This window comes from Pezoporus flaviventris, unplaced genomic scaffold (genome assembly GCF_033815535.1).
Source record: "Pezoporus flaviventris isolate CSIRO_AGI_PZ_B2104156 unplaced genomic scaffold, CSIRO_AGI_Pfla_v1 ptg000001l, whole genome shotgun sequence".
Classification (NCBI taxonomy): domain Eukaryota; kingdom Metazoa; phylum Chordata; class Aves; order Psittaciformes; family Psittacidae; genus Pezoporus; species Pezoporus flaviventris.
This window is the reverse complement of record NW_026892549.1, coordinates 34,981,254-34,995,400: the sequence shown is the minus strand read 5'-3', so window position 1 is coordinate 34,995,400 and position 14,147 is coordinate 34,981,254. Positions and strand designations below refer to the sequence as shown.

Genomic DNA, 14,147 nt, shown 5'->3' with positions numbered 1-14,147 from the left:
AGGATAAAAAGATTAGAGAAGGACTGTAAATCAGACATACTGGACTTATCTTTTCAGACAGATTTTGTTTGTTTGCTTGCTTTCTCTTTCTTCCTGGGTTAATAAGAATTATCAAGTCCTACTTTGACTAGGCTCTGGTCACACGCTACTGAAGAGGAGGCTCAGCCACGTGCTGTTGCTCAGTCTATTAGAGATTATTGTACCTGTTAAGCAGAAATGGCTAAACCAAGGGCTAGGAAGAGCCTGGGATTCCAGCTGAAAGGAAGAAGACGGTGCACAGCAAGGTGCTCCTCTAAGTGAGTCAAGATGTCTTGCACAACATGACACGACATTACAGATGACTCCGCATAACAAATATTGCAAAACTAGACACAGAAAATAAGAACTTCAGCATAAGATGGCAACAGATTTTACAACCACCTCACTCAGTCGATTTATTCTCTGTAGACTATCACAGCCCAAGGACAGAACAATACTTTTCTACCCCTTACAGGCAAACACAAGTAAATATAAGAAGCATAGAATCATTTAGGTTGGGAAGGAACTTTAAAATCATCAGGTCCAACTGCCTAACACTGCACCTAACACTGCCAAGTCTACCACTAAGCCATGTCCACCCCATCTACACATCTTTTAAATCACTCCAGGGATGGTGGCTCAACCAGGGCTTGACAAACCTTTTGGTGAAGAAGGTTTTCCCAATATCCAACCTAAACCTCCCCTGGTACAACTTGAGGCCATTTCCTCTTGTCCTATCACTTGTTACTTGGGACAAGAGACTGACCCCCACCTCACTACAACCTCCTTTCAGGCAGCTGTAGAGGGTGATAAGGTCCCCCTGAGCCTCCTTTTCTCCAAATTAAACAACCCCAGGTCCCTCAGCCGTTCCTCGTAAGACTTGTGCTCCAGACCCTTCACCAGCTTCACTGCCCTTCTCTGGACACACAGAACATTGCTTCCGTGGGAGGTTATGTTACTTTAAGTAGTGTATTCTTGTACACCTCTTTTTGGACATTTTCACCATTTGAAAACAGTATCTAAGTGGAAAAAAACCAAAATACTTTACTGGCAGAAAATTTTCTTCTTTTTTCCATAAAATACCTCTGCTATACAATCTCTTAGCACATGCAAACCACACAGGCCCACAGGCTTTCCTGGAAGCAGGAAACAAAAAAGCACATTTGCTGTTCACACTGCAAAGATAAAAGATACATCAAACTGAGTATATTTGTTCTAGGAAGAAAGCCATTATTCAAGGGTAGATGCATTTAGCAGCACAGTCAGGTACAGGATTATTTGCCCTCTCAATCTTTTCCATAAATGTTCTGAACATTGAGCATCCCAGGAGAAAACATCCGAACTAAATACTTTATTCTTAGTTTGGTCAGACACCAATTGATACAGCCTTCAACCAAGCATTAACAAATTAAGTCAGCTTTCCATTGTCCAGGATAGTGGGAATGGGTATAGGCAGATAAGGGGAAAACCCCAAGCACACAAACCCTGCTACTCCGAGGTAAAAATCCAGTGTCTGCACTGTGCGGTGCTCCAGGTTCTTGGAAGACTTTTAGCTGGCCTACTGAGTCAGCCCATAAGAAACCCTATATGACAAATCTCAGAGCAGAAGGGATCCTCAAACTGTTACTATCATCAGGTCCGTGGCTCTAAGTCTTGCAGAGCCAGAGCATCATCCCAAACCCGTAAGCTGTGGACCCCAGCTGGATTCTCAATGCTCCTCCAAAACCAACTTCCCAGTGTCCCATGTTCCAGTAGCACAAAGCAGGCACATCAGCAGTGGCTCTCAGCAAAGCTGTTGAAGCCTCAGCAAGTAGATTAGCTCAGGGTCTCAGCCATGCAAAAATCCATGTCCTGCTCTCAGGGCTGAACATGGGATTTCTGTACAGGTAACTTGTTACCAGAATAATGTACCCATGGAAAAATAAAACATTAGCTGTAAAAAAAATTAAAAAGAAAGGCCAATTCCAGTGCCTGCACAGTAATTCAGAGGTAAAAATTAACCCATCATGCTTAGAAAGGCTATTTGTAACATCCCCCAGAGTGTGTCAGAAATCCTGTCCTTTCAAGTTTTGCCCGTGTGCATTCCTCTTCACTTCCCAGCATCCTCAGGCATTCCCCAAGAGCCACTTCTTTTAAGAGTATAAAGACAATACTTTTAAGGAAATCAGACTTGACTGGGTAGGTTTTCCAACGTATGCAAACAATATACTCAGTTAAGCATGACTGTTCATACATACACAGCATTTAAACCCCAAGCCATTACAGACCGTAACACTGACCACCCTGAACCTTAGCTCTGAGCTCCAACAAGTAGGGTCATAGCCTTCCCCAACAAGGCGAATTCTAGTCTACTTTAAGCACAGAGGGAATAGCTTTCAACAAACTGCAAATAATTAAGAAGTTTTACTCTCCAGAAAACCAAGTTTTGTTACTCATCTGCTCTTCAGGTGCCTAGATTTAAAATGAAAAGTCAAGTACAGCTGCTCACAGCTGATAAGGCCTCATGCTTCTGGCATCTATTTATATCCATGATCCAGAGTAACAAACCCACATAATTTAAACTACTGAAACAACTGTTGGATAAGATATGGAAATAGGTAGATGGGCCTAGAAGGCACCTCCCTTACTGCATAAATCCCTTCCTCAGATCAAGAAAAAGCACATTTGGGTGAAAATGATGAAAGATCCATACTGTCTCTGAAGGCCAACTGCCAAAGCAGAGAATCTCAAAAACAATTTCCAAGGTAGAACATGATGGCAGCTCCTGATGGCATCTTGTTGGTTCTTGTCTGAATGGTTCTCTGCCAAGCCAGTTAAATGTCTATCGACTGAGGTCACTATCATGCTGTTTTGTGTACAGGCAGATCCTGCTGCTCAGCACTGCTCAGGAGCAGAAGCACTGCAGGATGACGCATGGGACCATGCATTTACTGTTTGTGATTAACCTCAAGCAGCACCTGATTTGTAGGGTTGCAAAGCATAGATGAAAACACAAGTTTAAGGTCCCAGGAAAGAAGGAAGAGGTAATCAGTCCTATGGGTCTAGGCCCAAGAGACAGCAAATGTGAGAAGATGACAGAGAAGCATATAGACAGAAGTGTGTGTCCACCTACAGCTATGCCAGCTTGGCCCGCAACTGATTGTCTCCTGCAGATGATATTCTGCTCAGCCGAGTCTGAAAACCCCTGCATAAGAGAATGTTACAACTCACAGCTATTACACTACACTGAGCTACTGCTTACAGAAGAAGAAACCGCAGCTTGCCCTGTACTCATCTGCAGCATAATACTGCTCTGAGCTCAGTCAGTTACCCAAAAGCATATTACAGAGGAATGTTAAAAGCTTCAGGGTACAGATCCACAAAGAGCCTAAAAACCAATGTTAGCAGCTACCAGCTAACAAGGTGGATCCCACATCCCTGACCATTTGTAGCAGACTGATCCAAGTAACTAATCCATCAAAAAATTATTGATCTGTCAGATTTATGAGCTGATCGAATGCACTGTACAGCTGCCTGACTGCAGGAACTGAAGCAAGACAGAAATGCCACAACTGTGGCAGATGAGAGCAACCCTGACCTTTCCAGGACAAGCATAGTCTGAGATCACCTTTCACTAGTTTCTTTATTATACAGACTACAGGGGAAGGCTAGGGATACAGAAGCAGGCTAGAGAATATCCTAGTCCATTAGAGCATGTGTTTGTGTCTTGTCCTAAATCTCAAGAATGATTGTGCAACTGAGACACTGGTTATTTCCAGCTAAACTTTTAAACTGTAAAATGGTAACAAACTTTGAATATGTTCCAGCACTCAAAACTCTGCACAAGAGTGAAATAAGCAGCATTTTCAAAAGCTCTCCCTAGTGTGCCCTCATGTTTCTTCTACAGCATCTCTCTGCTGGGAAAAATGTTAACTTTTATTTAAAGCAGAAGCAAATATCACTCTCAGATCTCTCTTCCCCTGCTTCTCTCCTATCTTTCTGCTCTACTGATAGAATAAAAATCCACTATCACAGCTGGGAAGAGCAATACAGAGCCAACAAAAGACAACCAGACCGGGTGGGAAGGGATGTATTGGTGTAGAGTCTGGAACAAAACTAAAGGAGAGGATTTCACAGGGACAAATCTGAAAGAGCCAGGAGCTGGCCTTCAGGCATACACTACCCAAATACATCCAAGTTATAAGGGGCATCCCTCATGTTGCCCCAAATTTGACTCCACCCCACAACAGCTTGCTACTCCTAGTCTTTCTGGTAAACTGATGTCAAACACCTATTCAGAAATCCAAGGTTAGAGAGGATAATATTTACATTAAAGAGATTAATCCCACTTCCTGTTATGCCTCCTATGCTATATTTTGTTTTACAGTTTTTCATTTTGATTTTGTGTTCCAGATTTGGGTTATGACAACAGGAACTCCAGTTGATACACATAATGTAAAGTAAATGAAATAAATACAAGCCTCATCTCTGAGAACCTGGTGCTCTACATCCGTAGATAATGCAAGCAGCAACAGTATGTGCGCAATGCTTAGGCACAAAAAAAAAAAAAATCAGGAAGAAAATCAATCTCAGACACTGACCAAGTCAATTTTAAGTATAAAGTAAGCCAGATGCAACAGAGTGACTTGGGCAGGGATTACTGGCAAAGCAACTTACCTGAAATTGTAACATTTTTTCCAGTCAAACCCTCACAAGTATTCAGCAATTATTCAAATCTCCCATCCCTGATGAGCAGTAGTACTGCACATCTGAGTGTTTTAACTAGCAGCCACATGGTTTATGAAGCAGCCAGACTGCCAGGTAGGAAAAATGATCGCCTGTTGTGCTGACCCAGCACAGAAACACATTTTGTCTCAGCTGGAAATTGCTCTTACGCAACCAGCGCTCTCAATAGACTACAAAATAGCTTAGATACCTGATAGCATAGATTTTAATATTCTGACTGTGGATATGGCCATCAAAATCCTCACTGCCTCTCATTCCTCACACACTTAATATGTTGATTTAATTATATGCCTGTAATTCCGTGTACATTTTACAGGAGGCAAAAGGTAGAGAGATTCCAGTAAATGACACTTGAGATAAGAGAATGAGCAACTAGAGAGCACGATGCTCTTTTTTTGCATGTAGACCAGCCTATAATAAAAGGCTTAAAAATTCACTTGATCAGAGCAGGTAGGAAGCCTTAGCAAAAGCTAAACTAAAATTAATTTTCCAGACTTAAAGGTTTTAAAGGTAACTTGCGAAGTATGAATCAGTGAAGAGCTGTCTTCATAAATCCATGGACAGACAGCTTCAGTCTGAGAGCTTTTTCCCTAGCTGCAGTGAACAAAGCTTTGCCCACCCTCACTGACTGGGGCACCAGGCAGCAGGGACAGGAGTAGAGCTGAAGCAAAGAAGGCTGAATCCATGCTGCACCGGCTGGGAAAGCTCTGAATGGAAACGCTGGCTCTGAGTAAAGGTACAGTAAAACATCTAGGAAACAGACGGAGATTTAGAGCTGGATCTTCCTCCAGCTGCCTGTACATAAATAGGAGGCAGAAGGCTTTAGGGAGAGATCAGAAAATGACAAGCTCTGCCTACTGTTCAGATGAGAAAGGGGAAGGGAAAAATGAATCGAACAACTCTGAATCTAAAATGAGTGAGACATTAAATTATTTTCTAAGAATAATTTAACCAAAGACCAGATGGGATGAAGCAGAGAAGCTACCAGATGTGTCCTAATCATACAATTTATTGTTGTTATTAAGTCAGTCCAATAATCATTAGGGGAAACATAAATAAATAAAGTGAACAAACAAACCCCCACAAAACCGAATCGAGTAAAGGCTGATCCTGGCAGTGGGAGAAGGAGGCATTTCAGGGGGCAGAGTGAATCTAAATGTATCCATACTGAAAAATGGAAGGTGTTTCTTCAGAAGTTGAAACCTGTCAGCAATACCCAGAGAAATTTTTGACAAGCTCTAAAATTATTAGCGTAACAATCCTCACAGAGTGGGAGAGGAAGATTGCGGATTTCATCTCATGCAAACTCACAAGCAGGTAGGAGGATATTTTTTTCAGAGGGCCAATATCTAAATCAAAAAAGCCCCAGCAGGTTAACAGATTAAATGGAAATACACATGTAAGCCCTGATGCTGTTTTCAGCTCACTTAAAAATCACTATGTTAAAACAGATGCTCACCCTTTCCCCTATCCCTTACAAATGGTAACATGAAGCCAAGTGCCTATTAGGAAGCTAATCCCAAACTACAGTATCATTCTGTGTCCCAAAGGACTTCCCCCCTTTTTTCCTCCCTGTATCATTTTCTTTCAACTCCATCTGACAAGAGTGATGTATTTACAATAAAAAGAAGCTGCTTCAGCAGTGTGTTTTCTTTTAATCTGAGTTTTTGCAGTACCCCATCCAACTAGGTCCAAAGGAGGAAATCAAAGTCCTGCACATTATCTCATATGACTAAAAGTCATGGGTAACTGAGTCCATTATGCATGCATCCCTCTAGGGAATCTCTAGTTTTGGTAACAGAAATACTATTACAATCTTTGCAATAAACTAACTAACAAATGGGATGGTACATGCATATATATATGTATATAATATATATGGATATATATAATATACATATTTTATTTTTTATTATTATCTAGGTATTGTCATACACACATGCCTTTTTGAGGCAGGAATTTAAAATTCCCTTTTAACACATCAGTGGCCAAACAGCTAACACATTAACATTTTCAGAAGTGGCTTGCACAACAGGTAAAGTGACTGCACAGTAGGAAAACTCCAGCAGGGAGACAGCAGTCCAACAACAAACAGGACATAAAACATCAAATGGAGAGCGAACTCTCGAGGAGCTAAAACAGATGCAAAAGCTGTTGGCGGCAGTGTGAAAAGATTTGTTTAGCAAGTTTAGGAACATAGAGAAGATGTGGAAATATTTATCAGTGCAATGTACTGAAAAGACATACCGAAAGAGAACAAATTTCCACATATGACCTTAAAAAAAATGAAATGGCACCCACTAAAGTATACCATTGGTATTAATTTCTATGTTGGTATAGTCCTGACACTGTGAATTTTCAGAAAGCTCACAAAAATCCCTTCCCTCACCCAACAAGTGTATATTCATGGAATGCTTCCAGCTGGAAACAATGTCTGATTTCAAATCATAAAATTTAGTAGCTGTTACTTCTAGAACTGAAATGCAAACATCTATCAAACCATGCCAGGTATTCACTTCTCCCAAACTCTGTTAAGTGGTCATCAGCCAAAATAATCCCTCCAGTAAAAAGAACAAGCTTAAGCCCTTCAGAATAAGCTGAAAATTCTCCTGATCCCCCTATAAAATCATAGTTATCTTGGATGAAAAGTAATACATCACAACAAAGAAATATTATCTATAAATTTTTGGATTTTGGATTTTGTGCTTTGTAACTCCATTTCATGCACTTCAGCAGTATCCCCAACATCCTATTTCAACCTTGGGCCTGTCAAGATCCACAATTCAACATATTCATTATTAAAAGGTACCTTATTCAGAAAGTTGTTTTGACACTGCGTTAATAATACAGTGCGTAGGCAACCAGTACATATGGGGACTGCTAGAATCTCACGAAAGACAGACTCTCCTGCTAACTTCAGCATCACAGCCAGGAAACCAGGCAAGTCAGACTGCAGCAAAGAAATTCCACTTCTTGTGTGACGTGGCACTAACATAAAGGCTAAAATAGTACATACAGGAGGAACAGGTTATTGCCAGAGCATGCACTATATTCATTCATTCCTTACCTTTTCCTTTACATGGCAGAAGTTACATCACCCCTTGAAACACAGTCATAAGCAGGAGCAAGACTTGTACATGAATCTTTCTTTTCCTGAGTGCTCTGGGGAAGCAGGAACATGCACTGAAGTGAGCATTCATGCCTCAGCCAGCTTGAGGACAAGGCTCTGCACCAAAGTCCTTAAGACCTTCTCACGGCTGCTGATTTCATCCAGAGCACTGAAAGAGCATCTCAGCAGGACACTGCCAGCCTCCTTTTCAGCTCCCTCTCGCTGACTGCCAGTCTCTGGCAAGTGAAATGTCAAGAACCAGGCAGGGGCGGTGTTTGGAGAAGGAGGGATAAGAGATTCTCACCATCCATCAACCTCAAAACCTATTCAGCCGACAACTTGAATGGAACTGGCATTTCATTCTCCATGGTAACAAGAGATGGAAGGAGGTTGGAAAAAAAGAGAGAGAGGGCAGACCCGGGAAAACTTAATGTTGAAGAAGCAGGGAAAGTTGCAAACTTTGCAACTTCTCTTTGCTGTGCAAGTTGCATGTAGAAGAGGGAAAAGCCTCTTCCTTCCCTGCATGGTCCCCAAGACAAGTTGGCCCACAGCCATGATGAGGTGCCGTTTCTGTGAGCAGTGTATTGATGTGGGGGGTGGGAATCCCTTATTCTGCACCAGTCCTGCCCAAAGGAAAGACAAATGCATTCTGAACACTGGGAGTTAGGGAAAGCTGTAGATTATTGCCTCACAGGAAAAAGAACTGCCTGAAAGGGAAAAAGATACTGTCATTCCCTGTATAGCACTGCACATGTACAGATCGAAACCACTGATGCCGACTCAGCCTGTGTGCCAGCACTGACCACAAACTGGAGTGGAGAATTAGCACCACCTGCTCTGTACCTTCCGTGGAAGTAAATGTCTACTGCTTCTACTACGCTGGAATCACTTAGATGCACAAAGAAACAGTGTTTCTTCTTTCCTGAGGCACACCAAAATGAAGCGTGGAAGCAGCGAGATTTAAAAGTCAGGCAGCACCTTTGCTGAGCTCATGGGAGCGCTGGGTAAGTCAGTTCATAACATTTTAGGTCTGGCCATCTTATGAACTTCTTCTTCCTGCTATTTCACAATCATAACTTGAGCTGTCACAGCCAGAATGCACACACCAGGGAAATTACATTTGGATTCATGCACGTTTGTGTTCCAAACTGGCCCCATGCAGCTACTGAAAGAGTCTCTGGCTAAAGCACTTACGCAAGATAACCAAACAAAGGACTGAAAAGCTCCGCAAGTCCTGGCTGCTGCTGCTGCCATCTTATTTCTTTCTCCATTCTTTACACAGATTCCTCCCTGAAGGACACATTTAAATCTCCCTCCCCCACTCAAACCCACCACCTCTCAATTCTGAGTTTTTTCTCACTTTTGTACTGCATACGGTACACACAGTAGTGTGGTACTTGTTTTAGAGCCATTTCTATACAGCGTAGCTTTCTGTGAAAGGTGACCTGCAGAGCTGTTTTGAGTTCTCCCAGTAGTCCTCATGTATCAGTAAATAAGTTAAAATAGATTTTATTTTTTTTTCTTAAACGTCAATTTTTCTTCACTGCTCCCACCTGAATTTTGGACATTCGGCTGTTTCTTATGCAAGTCTTTATTTCCCATTCATGACACTGCAACCTGTAAGTCATGTTAATAAAAGCCCCTGTCCTCTGAACTTCAGCCTTTACTAGCACCAACCATTACAGAGCCATGTCAATACATAACTGCTTTTGAAAAACACTTTCCTCCTCTGAAAAAAATTGCTTAATTTTTCTCCTTTGTCTTTCCAGACTCTAAATCTTGGAAAAACCACAAGGGAACCTCGGAGGGAACAATCTGACAGTCACTTTACTTCTGCCGCCACTTTCTACTGCTCTCTGATTTATCTTCCCGAGACAGTCTTTTCCTTAGGTAAAGGAGGGTATATTTACCTTTTGAAATGTACTTCAAGTTGCATGGTTTAGAAGTACTTTCCTTCTTTTCTGAAGAATTTAACAAGAAAAAGAGAAATGAAACTGCTCCAGGCTCTCTCTCCCAGCTGAAGCCAACTGAACTGGGAGTGACACACACCAGTTGGAAGATGCCAGTCTCCTACAAGTGTAAATAAGCAAACAGATGCTGCTAAATGCATCCACAAACAGATGAATTAATTTCTTCAAAAGTAAGTGAAAAGATATTTGAGAATTCCAAGGAGATATTTCCATCGCTTTTAAAATATATTCAACCCACATCTATTAAGATATTTAACATAATAAGCTTTTTATGTTCTTTTCAAAGAACAATCTCAGAGCACTTTGTTGTTTTGCTTTGTTACGGGAGCACAAAAAAGGAAAGGAAAGAAGGTATTTTTGCCACTTGTCACAAAGCAGGATCATCTTCTCTGCACTTGCTGTTCACTGAGTTTCACCTTGATCCTTCTGAAGGTTTGAAAGCATTGTTGTTTATCTGTAGCTCAGAGAAGGGATTTTCTTCCTCTCTGAAGTTGACTCTAACGTACTTCAAAGACTTGCTATCTACCAGCATCATCCACTTGCCTTCCTGTGATCCAAAAACTATACCCACAGAAACAGACAGCTTTCCCAAATCCATTCTAGCAGCATGCTTTAGGCAAGGGAGAAGACACTGACCATGTTACTAATATTCATAAATGTGCCAAAACGCATCCCAAGAGCGGAGAGCTGTACCAACAATACTGTCCTACTGTGTGTTTTCCTACAGCCACCAGAAAAGGAATAGGGATGTCTCTCACCAATGAGACAACACATTTTGGAAATTAACCTACTATGAAGTGGCTAAAGTTAGCATCTCAAAAGGCTCCCTACAGAGAGGTACTGAAGTGAGAAGCATGACCACACAGAATCAAGGTCTTATCCAGCTTCCCAAAACAGAACAATAAACAGTACAGCACAGCCAGCATTCAAAGGACTGCCCACCATGTGCGCCTGTCATGCAATAATAAAAGCTGGAATACAGCAATAGCTTCAGGTTGGCTGAGAATGAAGCTGACTTGGGTTCTGATCGAGTTTGGTGGCCTCTGCACAGCTCACATGCTACAAAAGCCTCCAACTCAACAGGCGGCAATTTCACAGAAAAGTTAACTGGTGGTGAACCTGAACCAGTGGTGAAATCACGAATGAGAAGGCACTGGCAATGGCACGTCATAGCATCCTGTACTGCACCTGGACCTGCCCAGGGAACAAACTAATCTGCTGTTGCCACAGCTGTTAACCCAGAACTAAATTCACTTTAAGTCGATGCCCCCTCTGAAAACCTTGTCATGCCTACCAAGAAAATTAACCTCTGAAGTGACTACACTGTAATAGTGCTGATTTAGCAGTAGAATGCTATGCTACAGCTATTCCCCGAGATGCCACTTTAAAATAGGGGAATGAACAATCCTGTTCTACATTAAAAAAGTAAATAAAAGCATTAAAACTTAACAAATATTCCAAGTTTAGAGTTAAGTATCCACCACCAACCAACAGAGCCAAGACTGAGCCAGAATTCAGTGTCCAAGAGAAGATATATTGAAAGAGGCTTTAAACATGATAGAGAGATACTCCAACGCGAGACTGAATAACCTGGCACATGGAAGCAGTGGAGACCAAATACTCTCCCGCTCCTGCTCACAGCCTTCAGGCAAGCTCAATCAATCAACTATTCCCTATCCACAGGAACTCACAGAGACTGATACCATGCCATAAAGTAACCAACAGCAAATCCCCCTATCTAAAAGTCAGAAGAACAGAGGGACTAGAAAGGCAGCAACAAGTTACCGTTCACTAAGATCACAGAATAGTTTGGGTTGGAAAGGACCTTAAAAATCATCCATTTCCAAGCCCCCTGCCATGGGCAGGTACATCTTCTGGTAAGACCAGGGTGCTCTCAGCCCTGTCCAGCCTGGCCTTGAACACTGTCAGGGATGGGGCATCCACAGCTTCTCTGGGCAACCTGTGCAGTGCCTCACCACTCTCACAGTCAAAAACGTCTTCCTTATATCCAACCTAAATCTACCCTCTGTCAGTTTAAAGCCATCCCCCCTTGTCCTGTCACTACAGGCCCTTGTAAGAAGTCCCTCTCCAGATTCCTTATAGGCCCCCTTTAGACACTGGAAGCTGCTTTAAGGTCTCTCTGGAGCCTTCTCGTCTCCAGGCTGAACAACCCCAGCTCTCTCAGCCTATCTGGTCCTCAGTGCCTTCTTATTTATACAAACCAGAACCCTTTGGCCCCAGAATAATGACACCAGAGAAGGAAAGAGGGCCTTTATCAAGCTGACAGGGCAAAAGACTCAAGTCCAGCAAACCTTCACCCAACAGCTACCCCACTTCACACTATGGTCAAAAAACAGGCAACATCTCAGGCTTCTATACCTCTGAAGCTACAGCTCAGGGTTGTAGCTTCATTTTTCAGAACACATTTTTAAAAGTATTTTTACTTCTGGGATTAAACAACACATTATCTATCTCAGGAATAAAAAGCCATTTTGATTTCAGGTCCGAAGTCACTCCCTATCACAGAAATAGTAACAGCTCTGCAGGTCCTGTCAATGTCAAGGGTTCATCTGCTGTGGGAAAGGAACATTTATTTTTTGGTTTTACATTCCCAATTTCATCCCAGATAAACAAGACAATTTCTAAGAAACATGGCAAAGAACTACAAACTTGCACTTAAGAGCATCACGGAATAAACCTCACATTTTACCTGCCTGAAATGCAGAAGTGAGAAAGAACAAGTGAAAAAGGCAGACAGTCAAAGATTCAGAGGACAAAACAGAAAAATACTACACGCTAATCTTTCAAAGCATACACCAAAACGGTTTCTGGGAATAAAAAAAAAAAAGCCTAAAAACATTAGAAAGCACACAAAAATCATCCAAGAATTCCAGACATCAAAACATTCTGAGGACAGCATTCTGGAAAGCCAAAGCATCTTGATTTAAATTGACAAGCATGGCTGAAGTCTCTCTGAGCTATTCTCAATACAAGTCTTTTCAAGCTAGGAGTGAATATGGACAGAGTACACAGACGGAGCTGACCTGATGACACAACACGTGTATCCAGCAAAAGTATGCACCATATCACTGACCCGTCATTTCCCACTGAAGACACCACCCCAAAAGGGGAAGGATGCACTTCACACATACAATTTTATCAAAACTATTTCTCTACTAAGCAAAATTATACTAACTCCATAGCTTCCTAACTTCAAGTGTGCTACAAAATTAATCAAATAGAAGATTTTAATAAAAATATCTTCAAAAGAATCACCATAATTTATTCAGACCATCCCAATAAGGGTAAATGAATCCCACAGGACTGAAATTTTAACCTACTTAAGCTAAATAGTCCCCCCCCCCCTTAATTAGTCAGAGTGTTTTAAAAACTTCTCATAAAATAGGCACTCATTCAACATCATCCATTAAACAACCCTTCCACTGTTTTAGAAACAAAAAGAATAAACGCAAAGTCCTTCGCATCACAGGAGTTTCATGTTTCGTAAGAGACAGCAAATGACTACAAGAGTCCTAACAATTTGTTAATTTGTTTGGCTAATGCTATCTAAAACAAGATGCACAAAGTCACCTCCATCTGTTACCCAAGAACTTGCAACGGCACTTAACATTATTGACATAGAGAGGTGAAAGCTTTCAACCAGCTTTTAGAAGAGTATTAGAGGCATATATGTTTTGAACTCTGAAATAGTGTATCTGCAGTAAAGGTTTTCATTTCACTATTTCACACGCAAATGTTTTCATGCAAATAAATACACATTCCTCTAAACTGAAAATGTTTAGAAGGGCACAACTGGCTGTTTTCATCGAGTATAAATAGACAACTGATTTATACTCATTTATACTCTATAATTGGAACCAGAAGCAAAAGACATGTAAGAGATGTTTTCTTCTTTGCAGATGTTCTTCCAAGATTTAAGGAAAAATTCTACTTCAAGAAATTAATGTAACAGTATCCAAATCTAAATGTTGTATGGCTTTCATGGGTAAATTTAAACGGAATAGTTGGTTTCTTCCCTCCCCCTCCCGGATTTTACCTATTTCATATAAGATTAAAACAGCTACAAAGACTCTGCTAGCCAAATTAAACACACCATGATCCCACTGCAAATAAAGCTATCTTTTAACAAGCAGCAGGGGAGTCAATGCAAATGAATCAGCACTAACTGCTATCACTAAGTACAAAAAAGAAAAACACTACCCCATCATTCTAAGGGGGATCAGAAAAGGCTGCAAATTGGAAGAAGTTTTACAGGTGAAGAAATGAGATACAAGTTTCATGTGACAGAGACAGGTCTAAATGTC

General features: G+C 41.3%; 1 protein-coding gene across 3 annotated transcripts in view; it reads right to left on the bottom strand.

The window, feature by feature from the left end:
- Positions 1-14,147, bottom strand: part of NDST2 (N-deacetylase and N-sulfotransferase 2) — a 138,086-nt gene that overhangs the window by 85,019 nt on the left and 38,920 nt on the right. Inside the window, exon 1 of one of the 3 annotated variants that reach the window (XM_061451309.1) lies at positions 7,811-8,076. The exons of the other annotated variants lie outside the window; for them this stretch is intronic. The gene's annotated coding sequence lies outside the window, so the exon portion shown is untranslated. Of the gene's footprint in view, positions 1-7,810; positions 8,077-14,147 lie in introns of those variants that run through there. 3 annotated transcript variants of the gene reach the window in all.